We start from the raw sequence: 10303 nt of genomic DNA, 5'->3' as shown, positions 1-10303 counted from the left end.
CTTACATAAGCACATGGGTACAAACACAATATATCCTGAATAACATCAACAATATATATAAAAGATTAAACCAAGATTGTAAGTTATGAGTTAGAAACAAATATACACCAAAACCACAGTGTATCAAACCCATATAAACATTAAATACCCAAAACATAAGCAAATATAAACAAAGTCTCTGATTTTGACAACTCCCCCTCAACACATTACTCCCCCTTAAGAGCTGCTTTTCTGCTTCTCATCAACAATGTCATCAACAACAGAAAGAAACATCTCCCCCTTTTTGACCGGAATGGCCAAAGGGTCATTGTCCATGCTGGGTGGTGAAGCTGTCAAGTTTTGCAGACAAAATATCAATCTGGTCCTGCATGGCTCTCATCCTCTCAGAGTGCTCAGTCTGGACTCCTCTGATCCCATCAAGTCGTTCCAGAATGATTTGAAAAGCATCTGGAGGTGTATCTGAAGAAGTTGATGCTCTAGTCCTTTTGCTACTCCTCCTGGGTGTTGAGGTTGATGCATGCCCTGTTGCCTCTGCCTCAGTCTCCATTGGGACACCCTCTCCTTCATCACCTTCATCTTCTTCTCCTGGAAGCCTAACACTTATCCTTTTGCAGGTAAGCTTGTTAATTGCAGAGGGTGTGGACATGGGACTGATGTCTTGAGGGATTGGAACACCCTTCTTTCTAAAGATCCTCATTAGCAAACTAGGAAAGATCAATTTTGGCCTAGAAGTTGTTCTAGTCTCATCCACAATAGTGTCATATATGTGGGAGCTTATGTCAATGAAATTCTTTTCTTTGAGATCCATCAGAAAAATTGCTCTTGCACAATTGATTGTAGTCAACTTCTTTATGGGATAGAGGTTAAACATCGTGATTATTGTTAGACACCTCATGTCCACTGGAAAAGCTGTGGTATTCAAACATTTCCCTTCTCTCTGTCCACCTATCCTTTGTTGAACAGTTTCAATAGATACAATCATATCTTTGTAATTGACAAACTCCTGATCTTCTAATCCTTCAAGCCCTAGCACATCATCAATGACATGTGCATCCAAAATGAATTCTTTACCTCTGACCCAACAACTCAAATCATTCTCCCTTATCACAACATTTAAGTAAAACTCCCTAATCAGGGATTCACACACTACAGGGAGATCACTCAGAAGCTTTTCCCAACCTCTCCCTTCAAAACAGCTGGGGATAAAGGAGTTTCTTAAATCCTCTAAATCTACAAATCTTTCTTGTATTATTCCTGCTTTCAAGAAGAAGTCCTTGTATCTCTCAAAGTGTTGAACTGACCTAAACAGATTAGAATCCATTTTCAATCGTTTGTCAGCCTTCTTTGCAGGAGTTTTCTTCTTTGGAGGTGAGGGAGCCATCTGTGAACAATCAGAAGAGGCCACAACAGCATAGAACAATACATGTGTAGAACTAGTCAGTACCATGTAATTAACATAGAAATTGCAGCCACACAGATGAACTTGAACACTTAAACATTATGCTACTTACATCAACCACATGGATAAACAAGCCTAAAAGAGGAAACACAAGAACAACAGGGAGAATGCAGCGGAGAATTAAATCAGCAGAGATAGAAAACATCCTAAAGACAAATATATGTCAATGAGACATACAATGGAATGAAAATGACATGACACATAATTAGCATAGTAAAACTCACAGATGCTCCCAATAGATTCACACTATAGAACATGCACATTCAGCACAGTAAACTTCACATCCACAATAGGAACATTTTGAAACAAATCATCAGCACAAGTTCAGACAAAATAAAAAGAAACACTTAGCTAAGCACATGATGAAGGCCAAAAAGGAAACAACTAAAATAATTTCAAACACAAGCTACAGCATCCACAAGCCAAACATGAACAAAGAGCAATATCCGAAACACAAACCCATCTCAAAAACATAAACACATGCGAAAAATCAAGGGGGGAAAAACACAAAATCAAGTAGAAAGGAGTTCAAGAATGAAAACCCATACCTGTTACTTGAAGATTTTGAGCAGAAACTACGCAACAATGGCGCTTGAAAATGAGAGCACGGAGTGTTTGGGAAGGAGATAGTTGAGAGAGAAGATGAACAGTCACAAAAGTTCGAGGGAAAAACTGAAAAAGATTTAAAAACTGCCTCTATTTTTGCCAAACACGCGTTTTTCGCGACTGAAGAGAGTCGCCAACAAGTCGCCAGTTCAAGCCGCCAAAACACTCAAAGACAAAAGTTAGAAAAATTTTTCTAAGTGTTTTTCGCAACTGGAAGGCCTACTCGCGAGTGAGTTGCGAGCTGAGCCGCGAAAATCTCTGAGTAACCCTCGCGACTGGACCTTCCACTCTCGAACAAGCCGCCAAAAATGACCCGCGAAGACGCGACTGTGGCTCGCGACTTGACTTACCCGCGATTGAGTTGCCAAAACAGGGCAAAAATGGATTTTTGAAATTTTCAGAATTTTTTAAACAAAATACTTTCCAAAAACACCTAAAACACTCAAAAATATTTTTGTGCTTGAATTAACAAAGATTGAGCATGTGAAAACACATTTTATCAAGTATAATCACACAAATGAATAAGGCATTTATTGAACATAAACTTGTGTGTTGTGTGTGGATATCAACAATGAGATAGTCCTTAGTCTAATGTGAAGTTTCAATGATCAATTCAACCAAGGCATACACAATTAGCACTAGATCAAGTGATCCATCTCAATTATAGAAATATGTATATATGACCTCCCACAGAACTTGATAACATATCTTGGAGCTTTACATTTGACTCCACTTTCAATCATACCATTTGATCTTTTTGATCTTTTGAGACAATCACCTCTCATTGTAAGAGTGATATTTGATATCTCACTTTAAAGAAATAGCCTTTGGCTTTTTGAATAAACATTCTCTTTAATATAAGGTCGCTTACCCTTTTTCCTAGTCGAATACTAGAATGTGCGACAGGCTTTTACAGCTCAATATCTCTTTTCATTTGGAGATTTACATTTGGTGAACTCTTTTTAGCAACAACAAAAATAAAGAGTGGGAAGATATATAGACACAAGTCTATGCATGTCTCAAGATCAACATAACCATTCACTAATCATTCATGATAAGTTTGAAGATCTATTTACAACAATCACATAGATTTCAAGATTTTTCCCACAGTAATATGAGTGCAAGGAAACAAGCAATGCTCGAAAATGCACAAAGCCATTAGCATAAAGGTACAAGGCAAAACAGGTTTTGAGACAAAAGCTCAACAATGTCAATCAAACTTTTTGATTTTCTAATTTTTATGTAATTTTTTGGATTTTTGACACTAGAAGAAAAAGATTGATCAAAAACAAAAAAATTAAAAGAATGCACAAGTAGACAAGCAAATGACCAACAGCAAAAACAACAAGCAAACAAACAAACATTGTCGCAAAGCATAGGAAGTATTAATGCATGGACATGTTGTAATGCTTATGCATGAGTACCCTTTTTCACCCACACGTCACTTGTGTTTGGGGTGATTTCCTTATACGATTGGGTACGGGAGTTAGGGCTTTCAAACTTTCGTGAGAAGCTTTCCAAGCAGTTGGTGAATGCACCAATCATCTTCATCACGTTCATCATTCCGGGATCACCATTCTGATCTCTAGATTGTTCATCTGCCCAATTTCTTCTATCATTTCTAGGTCCTCGTGACCTTTGAGGAGTTGTACTATTCTTTACTCTCAACTTTTGGCAATTTGGTCGAGTATGCCCTTGAAGTCCGCAATGATGACACACATAAGTTGCCCTAGGACCTCTTTGTGGTCGTGGACGTGACTTAGCACGAGATTCAGACCTGCCCACAAATTGATTACGGGGATTCAACAACCGTTGGTTCTCCACATTCTTCTTCTCCTCCATCTTAAGCTTTTCAGTAGTAAGGTCAACTACAACTGGATCTTTAGCCTTTACAAACTTCACTTCTTTAGTGATAGTTCCAGCTGAGCTACTTCCTCCGATATATCCCAATCCGGATTTGTCTGAAAACTCTTTTGAGATGAAATAACATCATCTAGCTTCTTGGTGGTGACCCTCTCTATTTTAGCATTTGCTTGCACAACCTCTTGCTCAAGAAATCTCACTTTTGTATAAGCTTCTGACAGCTCACCATTCAGTGTTTCTATCTCACATTTGGCATCCCTATATCGGATTAGGAGACTTTTGTAGTCCTCCTCTGCCTTTTTCATTTTTCTCACAGCAGCCTTGGCCACCCTTGTGTACTCACCCGACTTCTCCAGGAGTGAGTTATAATTCTCTTGAAGATTGGCTGTGCTTTCATCTTCTTCAACATCTGATTCTTCAACAATTCCCAGTGATTCTTTATCACTATGTTCTCCAAGGTCTCGTATAAGTAGATTCAACTCGTCTGAAGATTCAACATGAGCAATGGTCATAAAAACTGAGTAGTTCCCCTCTCTATCACAACTTTCTTCAGATTCTGAGTCGGATGAATCCGAGCCACTCAGTGTTGTGGCATACACTTTGCCTTTCGATTTCAAATAATTCGAACATTCTTTCTTAAAGTGTCCATGCCTGTTACATTTGAAACAAGTGACACCTTGTGAAGGTTGGGATTCTTTTCCATCTTTCTTTTTGAATTCCCTTTTCTCCCTTCCTGAACTTTGGAATTTTCCTTTATCACCAAATTTGCCATTATTTTTGAATTTCAAGAATTTTCTGAAATTTTTAACAAGGTATGCAACATCTTTGTCAACCACATCTTCTCCCGATGAGTCATGATCTTCCATCTTCTCATTAGTGGTCTTAAGAGCAAGAGATTTACTCTTTCATTGATTGGGCAGCGACATCTCATAAGTCTGAAGAGAACCAACCAGCTCCTGGACTTTGATGTCATCAAGGTCCTTGCTCTCTTCAATCGTTGTCACTTTTAGCACGAAAACTTTCCGGTAATGATCGAAGGATCTTCCTTACAATTTTAGAATCCTCCGTTTTCTCTCCCAAATTGAACTTGCTGACAACCACCTCATTTAGCTTCCCATAGAAAGAGTCAAAGGACTCATCCTCACTCATTTTGAGCTCCTCAAACCGAGTGGTCAGCATTTGCAACTTGGTGTCTTTCACTTTCTTCATGCCTTCATAGGTGGTTTCCAATATCTCCCATGCTTCTTTGGCAACGGTAATATGAGAAATCCTGTGAAATTCATCCGGAGACACACCACAGAAAATAGCATTGAGTGCTTTACTGTTAGCATTAGAAGCAGCAAGTGCTGCCTTATCCCATGTGGATTTGGCTGCCTCAGGTCTGGTCCAACCAATCTCAACAGCATCCCAAACAGATTCATCAATAGAACACAGAAAAGCTCTCATGCGAACCTTCCAAAAAGCATAATTACTACCATCAAAATATGGAGGTGCATTTAGGGATTGAGACCGATCCATCTCAAAAGGGAGTCAATGATCACACAATGGTAATGAAACCAATAACTGTGTACCTGCTCTGATACCAAATGAAAGTTCAAATATGTGTCTAAACACCCTTGAACGTTTAGACTCCCAAATTACAACTTAACCAATTCAAGCAATATGTCAAACAACTAGTGTGCGGAAACTTAACATAAGCTATAATATGGAATTGGAAAAACTATCTACGCCAAATTAAAAACACAACCCACAGCAGTTAATAAAAAAGCAAAGATAAAAGGGAAGGAAGATGCAAACACAAAGACAACACGCGATGTGTTATCGAAGAGGAAACCGAAGCCCTCAGCGTAAAACCTCTCCGCTGCCCTCCAAGCGGTAAAAAATCCACTAGAAAATATAGTTGGGATACATGGATAGCAATAGACCCTCCAAGCCTAATCTACCCAGTGCACCTAAGCCCTCCAAGCTTCTTGCTCCAACGAGGTTGCGCCGAACCCTTTTCTTTTCTAGCTTCCCGGATTCCGCTACTAGACCGTAGCATCAACCAATGAAGATTGGTTCCTTCCTAACTGCTTCCCAGAAATCCAAACAGCTCTCTCACAGTGATGATTATGGTGAGAACAAGGTTTAGTAAAATGCCTCTCTTGGATTTGACAATGGAGAGGAAGAGAGTTGAGGAATTTGTAGAGACTCTAATGTATAGATTGTGGGTGAATCAATCTTGTTTTTCTTTAGGGTTTCTCTCTCAAAATTCTCTCTGGAAGCTCTCTTACATTTGTGGATAAAAGGGGTATTTATACTGGAGTGGGAGAGGAATGTGAAACGTCAGGTTTTACAAAACAGGGGTGGCTTGCGGCTTGACCTCGCGGCTTGACTAAGTCCGAGATCCAGTCGCGAGATAATCGTATGGCCAGTTGTCCTGTTTTGTCCTGTAGTGCTCCAGCTAGCATGACTGTTCACCTTCCGGCATGCTTGGCACGTGTGCTGCGTCTGGTGGCTTGCAACCGCAAGTCACCCGCGAGGCCAAGCCGCGAGTCTCTGTTTTCTTGCACACTTTTGAGCAAACTTCACTCTATCTCACTCACTACCCTTACAACAAACCCACCTAAATACAGGGTTACTAAATGCTGAAATACAAGCAAATTTGACACGGAATAAAGCCAATAAGATGGTTGAATAAATTCAACCTTACAGTAACATCTGCAGCACTGTAACTAACCGCATATGCATCAATCATCTTCTTAACTTCGAAATTCCTTCCAGAAGCTTCCAACAACCTAGCAGTGGTGTAGTTATCTAATGAGGGACTTATGCTGTAACATAAGTGCCTGCACTAGAATTTGAAACCCAACTACTTGCCCTTGTAAGCACACATGATGCTCTGCATCAGCTTCTCTGCTGAATAAAATTCATTCATGCTATACTCTTATCAACAACAGTTTATTACGTAAATTTTTTTAATAAAGTAATTAAAATTTAAAAAGGTTGTCAATAACAGTTCAACAATAGTTCAATTGGTTGACACTTTCTATCATGTTCATGACATCTAAGAAGGGCCAACTAGAGCATATAAGCAGTGGCAATGGTCTAAGGGCCCCAAATAATAGAAGGCCCCCATTTTAATTAAGGCTTCTTTTTCTTTTTCTTTTTTTTTTCTTTTTTTTTTTTTTGAGATAAATTAAGGCTTCTTTAGGCCTTTACCTAAATAATAATAATAATAATAATAATAATAATAATAATAATAATAATAAGGCCCTTTTCTTGAAGATGAAGGTGAAGAGACAAAATTAAATTAGACAAAACTCACCTAACAAAATTAAAATCAATATATATATATATATATATAAAAACAGAAACCTCATGCGGGAAAGCATAAGATTTTGCCAAATGATGCACTCTATGAAGACAATTGAAATACTCTTAAATCACATTGGAGATAAGAACAAATTTAAAAATAGAGATTCTTTATTTACTTTGGTTCAATGTTTTAAGACTATTTTTTGTTACATTTTTTATTCAATGTTTTAAGACTATTATTTGTTTTATAATTATTTGGTTTAATGTTTCAAGACTTTTCCTCTCTCTCATACACAAAAAAAATTTTGCATTTCCATTCACACTTTTCACTTCTATTGCCTTATATACACATGCTCACAATCTTTCATACCATCCCATCTCAAATACACTCAGACAAAAAATGATGTCATTTGCTTTCAACCTTCCAATGACACCTACATAACTCCAAAATTGCAATACTATTTGTATCTAGCCCGTATGAGTAGGCTATGACTGAGGAAGGGGGCTTGCATTTTTGATTCAGTGATGGTAGCTTACAGTTTTGATGTTGAAGTCAGACGTTGTGGATTTTGTGAATGTTGTGATTCGCTTTAAGTCATTCGGTGTTCGAGATTTTGGTTTGGGAAAGTTATAAATGTATTTTATTTTAAAAGTAAAGAAAAAAAAAACATTCTAATTGATTATTTATGAAGTTAACTATTTTTTATATATATTTGTGTTAGAACTCATGCTTTGTAGGTTTCTTTGTACGTTTTTTATTTTATTTTGTGTGGTATGAGCTATAGTGATAAAAATAAAAATCGATGATGATTTCAAAGTATTTTTCACTTAAAAAAAAAAAAATTATATGGAAGTCCAACTAAAGACAATTAAATTTTGATAAATGGATGTGTTTTTAGTCAATTTCTCTTTGTTTAATCGCATTCTCTTTATGTTGATACTTACAAATGATTTCCTTAATTTTATTGAGATAATGAATTGGGTATTTGTGATTGAGGTCTCCATATTTGATTGCGAGAATAAAGTAATTGAGGAAGTGTTTGAGAAGTTACTTAAATTTATGTAATTTTAGAATATAAAAGTATTTTATGCTTTAATTTAAATTCTTATTTATAAATTTTAAAATCATTTAATCAGTTAAAAAATAAAACTACTTTTAACATTAAATATTATAATATGTTATAGTCTTATAGTGTTATATAATTTTTTTTTAATAAAATATGAATTAAGAAAATCAAGTTTCAAAGTATTTAACAATATTATGGGCAAACATAAATATTATAGAATAAAATAAGTATTCTATGTAGATCTTAATATATATAAAAATAATTTCAAATAAAATTGTAAAGTAATCCGCGCATCGCGCGGGACATCATCTAGTATAAATTAATAGTAGACAAATTCATTAACTCATTTATTGAAATTTGGTAAAATCTAAATTAATACTAGACAAATTCATTAAATCTAACTTTTACCTCTTGAAATTTGCCAAAAGAGAGACTATTTATCTCTAAGAACAAACACACCCCCCCCCCCACCCCCCCCACACACACACACAAAAGAAATCATTCTCTCTATCTCTCCATCTTAATCCTTGAAAAAAAAAAAAATTCAGTTGTTTTCTCAATGCTCATCTTAGTGTTCTTCATCTTATTCTTTTTCTTGTTAACCTTTCTTGGTACTAGCGGCTCATCTAGGTGGACGGTGTGTGTGATGTGACTGCTTCAATTTTTAGGTGGCTTCTAGCATTCAATTTTTAACACTCCCGTTTTCTTCTTCTTCTTCTTCTTCTTCATTTTTTTTTTAAAATTTTTTTTTATAGAGTTATACAAGCACTAGCATTAGATGTGCTAAATGCTAAATATTTAGCATTTAGCACACCAATGACCAAACACCAAAAGACCACCTACATTAGATGTGTCATATGCCTAAAAAAATAGCATGGTGCTACAACTAGGGTATTGTAGCACCATGCTATTTTTTTTTTTTAAACTTAGTTTTTTTATTATATTTTCTCTCTCCTCTCTCATCATCAATTCTCCACTTCTCTCTCTCTCTCTCTCTCTCTCTCTCTCTCTCTCTCTCTCTCTCTCTTTTTTAACCTATCTATCTATTTGCTTTGCCTCTATCCCTCTCTCAACCATCCCTCTCTCGTTCTCTACCTCTCGCCATGCTACCAATTCTACTGATCTGACTCTTAGATTTTAAGTTGATTTTGGTGATTTTGGGTTGATCTAATTTTGGGTTTTTGGTGGTTTTGGACTAGTGTTGATTGGTTGATTCTCGGTTGTTTTTATAGTAGCCAATGGTGATTGGGTTAACATTGGGTGGTGTTTAGTTGATTTTGGTGGGAATTGGTGGTGATGGGTTTGCATTTTGTAGTACTGGTGGGTTGTGGGTGGCAGCTAGGTTTTGTATGTTTTTTTTTTTTATACCAACGAGTATATTTTTAATATATTTTATTATGTCATAATGATAAAATAGAAGTTGGGATATGGGATGTATTGTTAAATTTTATGCTAAAATAGATAAAGTAACTTTTTGGTGTACTAAAGTAGCATTTGTTTTTGTGTGTGTGGAGAAAAAGTAGTGTTTTTTCCTATTTTAACTAATTACTTTTCAAAATATACACATGATTCTCTATTCTAAATTCAATTTATTTAAATATTTATTATTATTTCCATCTTCCTTTCTTTATTTTTCTTTAGTTCTCTCAACAAATGAACAAGGGCACTATATAGCAAAATGGTATTTTGGCTAATGTTTAGGGAAGCAAATGTGGGTTTTTTTTTTTCTCATATAGGGCTGTTGTCCTATTTTAGAGAACCCATTACAAATGCTCTCTCTCTCTCTCTCTCTCTCCAAGGATAGTTGGCGGCCTTTTTGGGGGGTGGGGTGGGGGGATTTTAATTTTAGATATCTTCATTGAAAACATTAAAAGGTGTCAATTGAATTATAAGGCTTTAGGCCTAGCATAAATATTAGTAGATCAACATATTAGACATCGGGCAAAACAATGTTAATGTTCTTCAACTTTTGTTAATTACAATTCATGAAACTATGTAAGTCTTTCTTACT

This window comes from Quercus robur, chromosome 8 (assembly GCF_932294415.1).
Source record: "Quercus robur chromosome 8, dhQueRobu3.1, whole genome shotgun sequence".
NCBI classification, from domain to species: domain Eukaryota; kingdom Viridiplantae; phylum Streptophyta; class Magnoliopsida; order Fagales; family Fagaceae; genus Quercus; species Quercus robur.
This window is presented reverse-complemented; position numbering follows the sequence as displayed.